Raw genomic sequence first — 14920 nt, forward strand, 5'->3', positions numbered from 1 at the left:
AAGATAAAGTGAAATACACTGAATCTAATAGAAGAAAAATTGCGGATTAGCCATGAACATGAGCAGCCAAACTACCACCCTACAGAAGGGAAAAAGATTTTTTAACTGCACACTCTATAGAGTCCTAATATCAGACATATATAAAGAATAAAAAAAACATAGATATAAATGAAAAGAAATAACCAATTAAAATGATGTATATAAACAGATACTTCTCAATAATATAAATAAAAATAGCCAACATCCTTTATTATCAGGGGAATGGAAATCAGAACTACCTTAGATGTAATTGTATGGCTGTCAGCATGACTTAAATCAATGAAACAAGTCGTCAGCTCATGCCTTGAAACATGTAGAATAATGGAAACACTTATTCTTTGTTGGCTGGAATAAAAGCTTGTACAACTACTATGGAAATCTGTGTGGCAGTCCCTTAGAAATTGATCAACCTCAAGATCTAGCTATACCACTCTTGGGAATACACACAATGGATGTTACATACTACCACAAGGACACTTGTATAACCATGTACATTGGTACTGTATGCAAAATAGCCATAAATTGGAAACAACCCAGATGTCCCTGAGCAGATGAATGAATAAAAAAAAGTGACACATTTATACAATGGAATATTATATAATCATTAAAAACAAAACCATCAAATTCATAGGTAAATAAATGGAGCTAGCAAAACATCATTACTTAGGTAACCTAGATTCAGAAGGACAAATATACTATGCATTTGTTTATACGTACACATTAGCTGTTAAGTCAATGATAACCCAGCTACAATCTGTAGAATCACAGGTTAGATATAGAATAAGCAACTGGGTGTAAGGGTGCAGTTATTACTATGAACCTGAGTAGGTCTTCAGAATTTATAAATCTTGATTACCAAATAAATCTTATATATCAAACCTATGTTGCTACTTATGTGAAATTTCTAAAAGTGTGGTGTTGAACAGTTAGCAGAGAAACTTAGTAGTTATGTCAGCTTGTGTTAATGTGTGTCTACACTTTCTAACTTTAAAATGTTTTCATCATACAAAAATCCATACCAATGCAAAGTATTTTGGGAACCAGCAGTTGTCTCCTTAGTATAAAAAGGAGATAGAGTGATACAGAAAGCTCATTAGTATTAACATTTTATAATGGCTGCTTTATGTCACATGATCATGTTAAGAGGATGAAGTTCCATGGCATGCACTCTTTGATGTTAGTAAAGACGACTGCCAGTAAAGATGTTGCATTTATTGTTATGAGGTCATCAGCTAAGATGGAGGACGACCCTATGACTGCTATTTGAAAACATTTTCCTAAACAAGAGTTGAATCACATAATGTGTTGTAGCAAATTAAGGTATCTTTTGTATAGATATTTTAACTATCAACTTTTTGTTTCAAGTTATAAGCTAACCTTTGTTACAGATTTTACAAATTCTTTATCCAGACCCAAAGGACTAGAAGTCCTGCAATAAAGACTGTTTACACATAGCACAAAGGAAATCATAGAACTAAAAGATTTAAGAATAGAAAGTTGAAAAAATCTTAGCGATAAAAGACTTTGGGACCATTTTCTTGTGGGGTGGCAGCGGTTGTTACAGTTTGAGAGAATTTGGAATTTGAGTGTGCCATCTCTGGTTGCTGAGCAGTACTGAGGCCAAGCCTTTTGCAGTAAGACAGCAAGACTTTAATAAAATCTCTGAGGTAAAAGAAGGAACTGAATTCAAAGTGAAAAGGAGGAAGGGTCATCATAACAAGGTTTCTAAAAAGTTCCAAGTGGGAGCTGAGAGACAGAGGACAATATAGCCATGTGGAAGAAGAAGGAGCAGGCATGAACTCCTTTCAAGGAAGGGTCCCAATGTCATGAAGCCTATGAGGATATAGAGTTGTTGAAAGACTGTGAGAGAGACAGGACATGATAGCAGAGGTCCAGAAGGGAATACAAATGTATCAGGTATATTTGATAGGGCAGAGACAGAGAAAGGGCCACCAACCCAAGAGGCATAGAGAAGCTTCAGGGAATTCCAGGCAGAAGTTGAAGGGGACAGGGAAGCAAAGTATATGAGGTCTTCCAAAGAAGGATCTCAACATAGGAGGGCCTAAAGAAGAGACAGAACAGGTAGAAGGGGAGGAGAGGAAACTCCATGAAAGAGTTGCAAATATGTCTGAGGTGTAAGCTTAAGAATGGGTTGCAGTATAGACTCAGGAGCACTTAGAGAAGGTGTGGAACTTAGAAGACACCTTCTAGGGCAAGGAGAGGAAGCTCCCAAAAGATACTGAGAGAGGCAACAGGGAACCAGAGTGTGTGTCATGGTGATAAGAATTTTAGTCTAGAGTAACCCCACAGACTTGGAGACTTGTCAGCGAGAAATGTTCCAAATCAAAGAAGAGAGGCATAGCTTTCTATGAGATAGGAGACCAATAGACTGAGTGGAGCATCCTGATCCACCAGTGTTGCTTCTGCAATAAAACCAGACAAAGGAGGCAGCTCTGTAGTGACCCTTGCCAAGTAAAGATGGGGAGAGGAACACAACAGTTACCAAAAACAGGTGAAGAGGTGAACTGGGAAAGGAAGTGTACCAATAGAGGGAGAGTAGGAAATGTAAGTAAATAGTAAGTTCCCTATGTGTTGGGACCCCAGAGGACAAAACCAGTCAATCTCCACATGGTGTGTACCCCAAAGGGCAAAGTAGAGTGATGCCCACGTGGTAGACAACCTGAAGGACATAGCAGGCATTAAGATCCAGAGAGAGGACACTTACCAATTAGATAAGACATGGAAATAGTTGGAATAGTTCAGGAGGACAGATGCCGCTGAAGAGTCCCACTCTAGAATTTGAAGGCAAATGCAGTGAGTGGTAGAAGCTAGCAGAAATGAATGATCACTACATACCTTAGAGGAGTCAAATTACCAGACTGGTTTGGAGAAGTCAAGTTCCTTGGAATAGCACTAATACATGCTACTCCTGCAGTCTTGCCACCTAGTTCAATGAAAGAAAGAAAAGAAAAAAGAAAGAAAGAAAGAAAGAAAGAAAGAAAGAAAGAAAGGAAGGAAGGAAGGAAGGAAAGAAAGGAAAAGGAAGGAAGAAAGGAAGGAAAAGAAAGAAAAAGAAAGACAGAAAGAAAAGACAGAAAGAAAGACAAAAAGAAAGAAAATAAAAATAAATAAATAAATAAATAAATAAATAAATAAATAAATAAATAAATAAATAAGGAACGACGGGCCTGACTGCTCCTAGGTATGGTGAAGGAGAAGGTTTATTGTATATAAAAGGGAGAGCATAGCCAGAGACAGGGATATCTAGGAGAGTCCAGAGAAAGGCAGACCATGTGAGCAAAGCAAGGAGGGGAGAGAGGAGAGATTACATAGTGAAGTGCAACTGAAGTATAGTCCATCCCTGGACTGGGGAAGTTTGGGTAGGAACCGGCTAGCTGTATTCTGTGGCAGAGAGGAAATGAGGTATGTTGGGACAACCTGGCAGCCAAGTTGCTTTGATATATTAAATAGGCACCTTTGAGACCTAACAAAAACCACTTGCAAATGAAAATTTGGTTTTCTACCGGGGAGGTTTTCAGTGCAAGCAAGAGTGGGCCACATGTCCAGCAGTAGGTGGCCAAGAGAAAAAGAACTCAATGGCATCTTTTTCTTTTCCTTTTTTCTTTTTGCCCTACAGGTCCTTGCATGTATGATATAGCTTTCTTTTCTTTCTTTCTTTTTTTAAATGGGATTTCTGCATGTGCGAACAAGTGGGTCTCTGTTTCTTGTCCTTTTCTTGGGTTCATTTCCTTCTGCTGTGTCCTATTTCAATGTGTTAATGTTTGTCTTATTTTATTATTATCCATTAGAATTATGCTGGGTATTTTTAAAATAAGAAAGAGAAAGAGAGTAGATTAGAATGAGACAAGAAGTGGGGCCAGAATGGGACATGTGGTTCTGGGACCAAAATAAGGATACATTTTGTGATTTAAAAGATGTATTATCAATAAAAGGAAAAGGAGTCTTATGTCTCCTAAGTCACCTATTCTCCACAGAGACTTGATAAACATATTTTCATCACTTTTAGGAATAATAAAACTAAAACAAAGTAATGGCTTTCTAATGGTTTACCTGAGAATATAGGGAGAATCACATAAAACTATTGAAATTAAATTTCCTGCATGAGAGGATTATTTAATTACTTTTCTATCTATATAGACAAGAAAACTGATTGAAGGCCTTACTTTCACTTAAGACTACTGTGGGAGAGGCTGGTGGCAGGCACTGGAGCAAGGAACTGAAAGGGTCTTCTGCATCTGCAAGCCGGACAGCAAACCAGGAGTGGGTTGAGGTGATACGCTCTCAAAATAACCCCAGTAATGTACCTCCTCCAGCAGGACAGTGACTTTGAATGATTTCATAACTGCCTCAAAGAGTAAAACTACCTTGGGGCCAATTATTTAAATAGATGGGCCTATAGGACATAATTCTCATTCAAACTACCAGCATGGACCCAAGAACAATGTACACATACATCAGAGCTGGCTTTTCGTGAAATAGAATTCAAGAATATAAATACAGAGAAAAATATATTTACAGTCATAACAGAGACTCCACAGATTTAATAAAATAAAAATGATAAAACAAGACAGAAAATAAAGACTGTGACTGAGAAATAATAAAACAATGTCTCGTGTTATTGGATCAAATTGGGCTTTGTGCCCAACCCCATTTTTGTTTTTGTTTTTTAAACTAAAATCAATGTATGAACTTAATTGTCTGTCAGTCAGAAATTAAAGTTGCTTGGAAAAATGTCATTATTTCTGAAATACATACAATTAATTTAAGCTTCAAATGAAAAAAGTGAATAATTAAGTATAGTGTGTATGTGTTTACAATTAAGAAGAAATATTAAGATTTGAGACATTTACTCTAGTATTGTTTACTATTAGATATATAACCATAATCAAATTCACACATGGACATTTCATCATCCAAAATTTATAGGAATAATAGCAGAAACAAAATTCAAAGTAATGGCACACAGTTGGGATACCAACATTAACACAGCATATGTGAATATTTGATTCAATATTTGATTGAGATAAATCATCAGCTCAGTGAGGAAACAATGATTTGTTCAATAAATTATTCCCTGCGAGCAGAAAATATAACTATTTGCCTATTTCACTTCAAATAGCAAGCTAAATTTTAAATAAGTTAAATATTAAGAATAAGATCAATTAACATCAAATTAAAAGTGAATGTGACATTCTCTAGCAGGCAAGGCATTCAGAATCTAATAAAAGGCTTAAATTAATAGCATGAAATTAAAACTTTGTATTGCAAAGATGCTATGAACAAAATCAATGAACGACTCAATTGCAAGTATTTGAAAATATATTGGCAACATAGAGACTGCTGAAGGCATAAATGTCTATAAAACATACAAAGCTCTAACAAATTAATGAGATAATAAATAAAAGGAAAATGGACTGGTATATTGGATTCCACAAAGCAGAACATAAGTCAATGGTCAAATATAATATGTGCATTTGTATATGTAGATGTTAACACACACACTTGTTCTGACTTTATTTAAATTAGTATATGAAGAGAAGAATAATCAGTGGATGCTATCCCCAGATATTTATGAATTGTTTAGAGTAGGCAGATTCTTTTTCTATCTTTTAAACATTGTTTCTGTGCTCTTTGAGTATTTTAGGAGTAATGGAGCCCCACAGTCTTTGTTATAATATCCACTATCCACCTCCTCCCCTCCTCTATCATATATCTAGACTGTGGTCCCGGGAAGCTTGTTTCATTGCAACCCTTAGAGTATTGTAGGAGTGATGGAGCCCCACAGTCTTTGTTAGAATAAAGCATAGGACTGGGACTGAACAGGGGCCAGTGCAAAGAGTTTGGAGGTTGTCCTGCATCCTGGCTGCTGCACATGCTGTTAATTTTTCTCTCTCAAATGTCACATGAATTATCCATTCCCCATGTTTTATTCTAATGGAGCCCATGTGGCTCTGGCCATTACTACATCTAATATTTTCCTCAGGGTACAATAAAAGCGAGCTTCCTGTGAATGACCCAAGTATATTGGGAAGCTGAAAGCACCCTTTCCCACTTCTTTTTGTGCAGTTCTGTGCTGTTTAAGGGGAACGGGGTTATGACCAGAGAGAAGCTTTCCCATCATTCCTGTTTACCTTAGAAGAACATGAAAATGCAGCTCTCACACATTTCTCCGTTCTGTGATCAATTCAGAACTCAGGGATTTTTTTCATGGTGACAATAACCATGAGAGATTGCTGGGGAGTAGGGGAGAGATGAGAGCAAGAATTAACATTTAACTCTGTTTTATTAATTACTTATGATCTTCAATTTTCAAAAAAAGATCTGAGACTTAGAGCCCTGGGATCTGATCCCATGCTTAGAGCAATACTGAATTATTTTTTGTAACATTCTTCTGTCCTAGTATTAAGGAGAATAGTTCGTGTCCAATTAAACAAATGAAAAGTGATATGGCATAATAAACTTTACTATCTCGCTGCCTTGTTTCATACTAATAAAGAGGAAACCGCACACTTTTGAAATGCAGATGCCAAGTTCAGTAATAGCTTTTAAGAGTCTGAGTCTCAGATGGAGCTGCCATTTTACTGTGAGTGAGGAGGCAGAATAGGCTGTTATATATAATGCTATGAGGGGGAATTAGCAATATCAATAGAAGTAGGAAGCAAAAATATGCAAAACTCATGTTATGCAGACAAATGAAAGAACAGTGATTCTTAAGTACATTTTCAAGGCCCACTTGAAATAATATTGGAGTAAGTGCCCGCCATTTTGATTCATCAAGTGCTCATTCAAATTTCTAAAAGAACAGACAGAATTAGATTAGTTCCAAAGTCATGTTAACAATATCAGTCTGCAAATTAGGACGTGTGCAAAAAGAATGTTCTAGAAATGAAGGGAATGTGGTAATGGAGACAGAAAGGCTGTTCTTGCACAGTTTCTGAATGTGACCTGAGGATTTGTGCTGCTAAAGGTGCTCAGACTGACCACTGATTCTGCCCATTGTGCTGGGATGAGGTCATCTGAATTTCTCTTAACTCCATACTTGCCTTTATTCTTTTTTTATTTTTGTACAAAAGATAGGAAGTGAGGCCCTTCCAAACAGGCTACCATGCTGTCAAGTGTTCAGTGCATACAAGATTACCTAATAAGCGCAGGATGCAGCTGATCGGAAAGTTAATGAAGTTGACTAGCGCAAGTGTAATTTATGAGCAGTCATTCAGAGAGTGTGGCTACCAGCTGTTTTACAAGTCCAGAGAGACTATAACAAGTCCCCAACTGCAAGGGTATTCGGTACAATGGTGTCTTGCTGGAGGCATGACTGGAATTTCTTTTCAGTAGAGACTCTAACAGAATGGCTGTCTTTCTGAGGAGGGTTAGAAGCTAGACCTTGAGCTGTCTGACCAGCAGGAGCTCATCTCTCCAGCAGGGATTCTGCTCAGCTGCCCTCCTTGAAGTGTGGCTGCAGATGGCCACACCCCTGTGAGTGCTCACAGTGAGATTGATGCTGACTGAGAGAAAAGACCTTATTGTAAACTGATAATGAACACATGTGATTGGAAAAGAACATGGGGCAGATTCGTCCTGTCATTAGGTGCTATCATTGAAAATGTGGTAGGGATTCTAGAAAATGAATAAAGAAAAATTACTTTAATGACATGGGAGGTGATTTTTCAGTGAGCATTCATTCATTAGTTTCTTATTACGGTGCTGTGAGAGCTGAAGACCCTAAGACTCAGTAAGATTCAAATCCAATGAAACCTTTCTGAACAAACTTTATAAGTAAACTGAAAAGGGAAACTACATCTAAAATGGGGGGATCATTTTTATTTATTTATTTGAATTTTATTGGTTATTTGTTTTTTACATTTCAGAAGTTATCTCCCTTCCCAATTTTCCCTCTGCCAATCCCCATTCCATCCCAATCTCCCCTGCATCTATGAGAGTACTCCCCTAACCACCTATCCACTTCTCCTCACTGCCCTAGCATTCCCCTATACGGGGACATCAAGCCTTCACAGGGCCAAGGGACTCTATTTCCATTGATGCTATATAAGGCAATCCTCTGCTACATACGCAGCTTGAGCCATTGGTTCCACCATGTGTACTCTTTGATAGATGATTTAGTCTCTGGGAGCTTTGGGGATCTGGTTGGTTGACATTGTTGTTCTGCCTATGGGGGTATAAGCCTCTTCAGCTCCTTGAGTCCTTGCGCTAACGTATCCATTTGGGTCCCCACGCTCAGTCTGTATTTGGCTGCATGCATCTGCATCTGTATTGGTCAGGCTCTGGCAGAGACTCTCAGGAGACCTCTATACTAGGCTCCTGTCTTGGCATCAGCAAATGTGTCTGCACTTTGGTGCCTGCAAATGGGATGGATCCTTAGGTGGGGCAGTCTCTGGATGGCCTTTCCTTCAGTCTCTGTTCTACTCTGTCCCTGCAGTTCCTTTTGACAGGAGGAATTCAGGATAAATATTTTGAAGAAGGTGGGTAGCTCTATCCCTCAACCTGGGGCTATGCCTATCCATTGAATATGGTCTCTAGAGGTTCTTTCTCTCCTTTGTTGACTATTTCGGCTAACGTCCTCCCCGATGGGTCCTAGGAATCTCTTGGGTCCCTGGCATCTGGGACTTTCTAGTAGTTATCCCCCGATCCCCCTCCCTCACTGCTACACACCTCCATTCAAATTCCTGACCCTCTGTACTTCTCTCCCATCTCTACTCTTATCTAATAAAGGGTTAACATCCAAAATATGCAAAACTCAAGATGTTAGACTCCAAAGAACCAAATAACTCTATTAAAAATGGGGTACAGAGCTAAGCAGAGAATTCTCAATTGAGGAATCTCGAATGACTGATAAGCACTTAAAGAAATGTTCAACATCCTTTGTCATCAGAGAAATGCAAAGCGAAATGACCCAGACATTCTGCCTTACATTAGTCAGAATTGCTAAGATCAAAACTCAAACAACAGCAGATGCTGGTGAGGATGTAGAGAAAGTAGAACACTCTTCCATTGCTGATGGGATTGTAAGCTGTTAGGGCCACTTTGAAAATCAACCTGGTGGTTCCTCAGAAAATTGGAAATAGCTTTACCTAAAGACTCAGCTATACAACTCTGGGGCATATACCAAAACATGCTTCAAAATATACCAAGGATACATGCTCCACTATGTTCCTAGCAGCTTTATTTATAATAGCCTGAAGCTGGAAACAATACAGATGTCCCTCAATGGAAGAATGGATACAAAAAATGTGGTATATTTACTTGATGGAATACTATTCAGCTATTAAAAATGAAGACTTCACAACTTCATTTTTAGGCAAATGGATGGAACTAGCAAAAATCATCCTGAGTGATACCAGTCACAAAAAGAACACAGATGGTGAGTACTCACTCATAAGTGGATATTAGCCAAAAGAAAAAAAGCTCAGATAATCCACTATATAACTCACAGACCATATGAAACCCAAGAAGAAGGAAGATCACACCAAAGTGTGGATGCCACGTCCTACTCAGAAGGGGGAAGAAAATAATCTCAGGAAGTAGAGGGAGTAAGGGATCTGGGAGGGAGAGAGGATCTGGAGGGAAAATAGGGGGGTCAGTTCAGATATATTATTTATTTTTATGTGTTCCTATTTTTATGTTCATGTATGTTGTCAACAAATACACAAAAAAGAAAGAAAACACAAACAAAATAAAAAATTAGCAATCCCCCCCACACACACACCATTCTCACTGTAAAAGGAATAAATATTATTTATTCTGGAGTTAATTTGTGTAACTTGCCTATGAACACAGATTGCTGTTACTTGAAATTCTGTGTTCCAGTGTGAAATCAATTTCATGAAATTTTATAGTATGACAGAACAATGAGAGACCTAAGTCAATGCAAGTGTAAAATGCATTGGTGGGTACATGAGAGATGTAGTTACAGCAAGATGGGGAGGCTTTTCTGTAGACCTACCTATATGATGACGCTCTTAGCTTTGTGTTTGGTAGAAGTGTACTAGTTATAGACTCTGAAAGTCTTTGATTAGTCTTAGAATGTTAGCTATGATACAGCAGCGATGGGGCGGAGAAAGGATGCCTCTTCAAGGAACTAAAGGTAGCCCAAGTTGTGGTAATTAGCCTCCTGGCCTGCAGCATTCCAGTCTCTGCACATCAATGTCTTTTCTTTATCATTCCATCAGTCTGCAGACACAGCTTCTTTTCTGGAATTCTCATTCAATGTGCATGTTCATGTTGTGGAGGCTAGAGAGCAGTCTTGTGTGGGCTTCTTCAGGAGTTTTCACCTTGTGTTTTGAGACATGGTGTCTTATTGAGGATCGGAGCTGACTCATTAGGATAGGCTGTCTGCCTGTTGAGCCTGAGGAGCTACATGTATGTGCCTCCCCAACAGAGGATAATATGTGTACATCATATGCAGACCTTTACATAGATAGTAAGGACCAAACACAAATTTTATGGTTCAATTCAAACACTTTATTGACTGAATTATGTCCTAGGCCCCATTCTTTATTTCCTTACATTTGTAAATGTCTTTCTTGCAAATTACATTTTCTTTAAAGACAAGGTAGGATTTAAGATTCAGTAGGTTTCTATGGATACCATTTTAGAGAATGAGTATTTAAAGAAATAAATACTTTAGGATTGGTTGATTCATAGTTCTGTGTTCAATCTTTTCGTTCTCTATGTTCATTCTTTTTTTCACAAGCTCTCTTAAATCAGAGGTAAAAACTGTCTTAATCAGAGTTTCTCTTCATTTAATGACCAAAAGCCACCAGGCTTGGTGGGAAAGGATTTGTTTGCTTCTATATCACTGTTTACCATTGAGGGAAGTCAGGACAGGAATTCAAACAAGGCAAGAACTTGAAGGCAGGAACTGATCCTGAGGCTATCACAGGGTGATACTTACTGGTTTGCTTCTTGGCTTGCTCATTCTGCTTTCTTACAGACTCCAGAATCACCTGTCCAGGATGGGCCCACCCACAGTGGGCTGTGTTCTTCTAGGTTAATCAATAATTATAAAATGCTCCTAGCTGAAGCTTGCCTACACCCTGACCTTATGGTTTCGGCTTGTATTAAGTTGCCAGAACCAGCTAGCATAAAGAATCATGCTGTTTCAAGCTAAACTGGGCTTATTAGTTACACAGCAACAGAGAAGCCAATGTATTGACCTCCTGACTCCCTCGATCCTATACTCTGATTCAGTAAGATGCATCTAATTTCATAAGAGCCTTGAATGTCATTGACATCATTCCAGACTCCAGCCCATGAGGTATGTGGAAGTCCCTACCTAGTTTCCTTACTCCTAGTCACAACTTCCTCAAATATTTTATCCTCAGTGTTTGTCAGAATCAATTTCCTGAGTTTGCCAACAGCAGGCTGTAACATATGTTTTATTCTGTCCATTTCTTGAACTCTTTGTCTTCTGTAGGAAATCTTTTAGAGGTTGGCCATCATAAACTTAGCTACTCAACACACTTTCACAACAGCCTGATCCTGCTCTAGAAACAACTGCATATTGATGCTGTTACATTTGTATTTGCGTTGTTCTCCAACACACAATTCTTGTCGTTTGATTATATTTTACTTACTGTTGAATAGATTCATCCAAGGTCACTGTTGGGAATGATGATTTGAGGTCTAGACTGGGTTCCATGCCCTTTCCTGTGCCTGATGAATAAGTGCTCTTTGGCACAACTTAAGTACTACTACTATGGTTTATTGACTTCATAGCCTGAGAAATTCTATAAGCCTCTGAGTTCTGTCTATTTTCATAAGCTTATCTTATTATATAGTTTAGCATGTAGAGGGGGCAATATGTACCTTCAAAATCTGAAACTGGAATTCTTGAAAATGTAGATCCTGGTTGAAATAAAATATGAATAGTTACAATTTAGATATAGATTAAGTATAGAGAGAATATACTTTAATTGTCCAGAGTCATGCAGTACTTGAAAAAAGATCAAAATACTATTAATGGACAAATTATAAGACAATTTGATTAATGAATTAATAGTAGAGGGGATAAAAATATAATTTTTGTCCTTTTTTTCTTTTTTGGAGACACAGGCTTCATCTACATCAGGTACATATACTGCAAAACTTACCCATCACCTAAAAGTAATCATTAATAAATGTTCTAGACACTGAACTCAAATAAACAGTATAAGGAAAGTCTAATTACATCTCTCTGACTTAGCTCAGCTGCAGACAGCTGTGGTCTAAGCTTAGAAGTTTACAACAGTTAAGCCACACCTAAAAACAACTTCTCTTGCCTTCATGTACTACAACTTTGTTAGTTACTTAACATTTATTAATTTTTTTTATTTTTATAATTTTTTAGCATATCCTTATTGCACAAAATAATCCTGATATTCTTACAGGTACATTAAACTAGTTTGGTCAAATAAACCTCCATTTTAAAATATAAGATGTTTTTGTATTTCACATTTTTTTGAATCTCCACATTTATGCCTGTAGGGACTGCAATATTTATACTCTCACCAATGCTGTGTTAGAGTTCTCATTTCCTGAATCCTCACCTTGACATCCAGTGGGGGATTTAATCATGACATCAAAAGGATATGTGCTTGTGATATTTATCCTATCCAGCTGCTTTGAGGGAAAAATAGAAACACCATATGAGAAGAATAAATAGTAATTGATAACGAGTAGAGTTTCTAATAAGGGTTGCAGTTCCTCTTCTGAGCCTACAGTTTGTAAAAATAAAACTTAGACAAACTTAGCAGTTTAGAGTTTCTAAATATTTGTTCTTTTGGCTGCAGTGTGATATTAACACCATTCATAATTGCGTAATTTTGCCCTCTTCATTGGAAAAGACTTGGAATACTTACTGTTTTGTCTAACTCAGATCTCAGAGAACTCATTTCATATTTTTATATTCATATTAATGATTTATCTTACAAAAGAGAAAGAAGATGCATAAGGAAAGAGCTTTATATGTAGGACTAGAGAGTAGTAGATCCATAAACATGAAAGGCATTCACTGGTCAGTTATGTAAATAAATAAGGAACCTATTTCCTTAACAAATTCTATTTCTTTTTCTGTTCATTCCTTATCACCTTAAGCCTTGGAATGAATGAGTCACCACCAAGGTATCTCACTAGCTCACACACTTCTTCCTTGCATGTAAATGGCTTATTCCATAATTGAATACCTTCTTTCTACTTCAAACAATATTTTGATTGATTATAAAAACAGTAAGTTATGACTAAGACTCAGGTTACCAACACACATCCCATTGGAGAATAAGTTCCCTATGACCTGATGGCTTTCTGATCTCAGCACAAAATGGATGGCTCCATTTCTCAGAGGGGCTTCCCTGTCTCTGCCTGCCTTTGTCTAGGGAGTTTCCCTGAACACCGGTGACTGACCTTGTCTGAAAAGTGACCTGGTACAGAGCTTCTTGCAAGGTTAAATAACTCTGTACACACTGCCCTTCCCACTCATTTGGTGTTATGACCAATTAGCCCTTTCCAGTTGTAAAGCCCCCATATACCATATTGCCTTTGGCACAATGAAGTAGACTTGTCTTGCTGCAGATATCTGTAGATGTCCTTCCTTCATACGCATCACAATCTGAATTTTGCTCACTTTGTCCTCATGGTCTGGTGGCCAACAGCCTCCAAGAGGGGAGGGCCACAATTAATGGTCTTTTTCATCCCTCATCTCTCTCTGTTGCACACTTATTTTTTTGTAGACAAGACCTTTGAATTTTTCCCAAAAGCTGCTCTTAAGTAGCTAAGGTTTGTCAAAGTTCTAAAAGTAAAATAATAAATGTACTAATACTATACGATACACAAACCAATTTAAATATTAGTATAAATTCAATTTCCAGAACAACGCTCCATTCTAATAATCTGTAATCTGGTCTTTCTTACATAATTTGTAGTCAGAATGTAAAACATATTCATAACTTTGAAGCTAATTATTTTTTGGAAACTGCTTTTTAGGGTAATTCCAAGCTTAAATTCAAATTTATTTTCTTCTCGGAATAGTCAATATAAATTCACCCCGCCAGGGTTAGCTAAGCAAAAATGAGCCAATTCCAAGTATAAATTAAGCGATATTGGGTATAAAAGCATTCTTTTTATTTATTCATTGCAGTTTTGAAAATAAAAAGTGTTTATTATCACTTGTTACAGCAGAATTGCATGAATATATTAAACCACCTACAGCTGTTCCTAAGCCTACTTATTTTGTATGAAAACCTTCTCCTGATAATGGCACTTGATTATGTTGTCACAAAGTACTGGACAAAGAATACATTGACAGGTCAGGTGACCACAGATCCACAGTCTATTTCTTGTCTGTGTGACCTGAGTCAGTTGTTGTGATCACTGCCCTTTTCTGGATGTTCAATGACATTAAATGAGTTTATCCACATGAAGTGTGTCATGTACCAGGCTATTTTTCCTCCCCTCTAAGTGTAAATTTCTTTCAAAATAACTTCCCTAGTTTTTGACTTTAGGGAATTTCTTTTATTTCTTTACACTTTTAGAGTAAAACTTACTTACTTAAATATGGGAGTGTTTTGCTCCACCAAGCATGCATGGGAACATAAATAGAGCAACTAATTTTTTTGTCAAAGTTTGGCAGAGCAAGTTACAAAGACATTCTTCTTCACAGGTATTCATTTTATTGATAAAGAATGCATGTTAATATCCACACTTATTATCACTATAGAAAAAGGCATCTTTACCTCATTCTACTACTCATAGCTACATACAAAACATGCACATGGATAACAAGGCCACACACACACCCCCACACACACGTAAACTGCCTACCTCTTGAAGGTTTTTATTCCCAGAGCAATGTAAGTCTCAGTGAATC

The sequence above is a fragment of the Rattus rattus genome, chromosome 8 (genome assembly GCF_011064425.1).
Source record: "Rattus rattus isolate New Zealand chromosome 8, Rrattus_CSIRO_v1, whole genome shotgun sequence".
Classification (NCBI taxonomy): domain Eukaryota; kingdom Metazoa; phylum Chordata; class Mammalia; order Rodentia; family Muridae; genus Rattus; species Rattus rattus.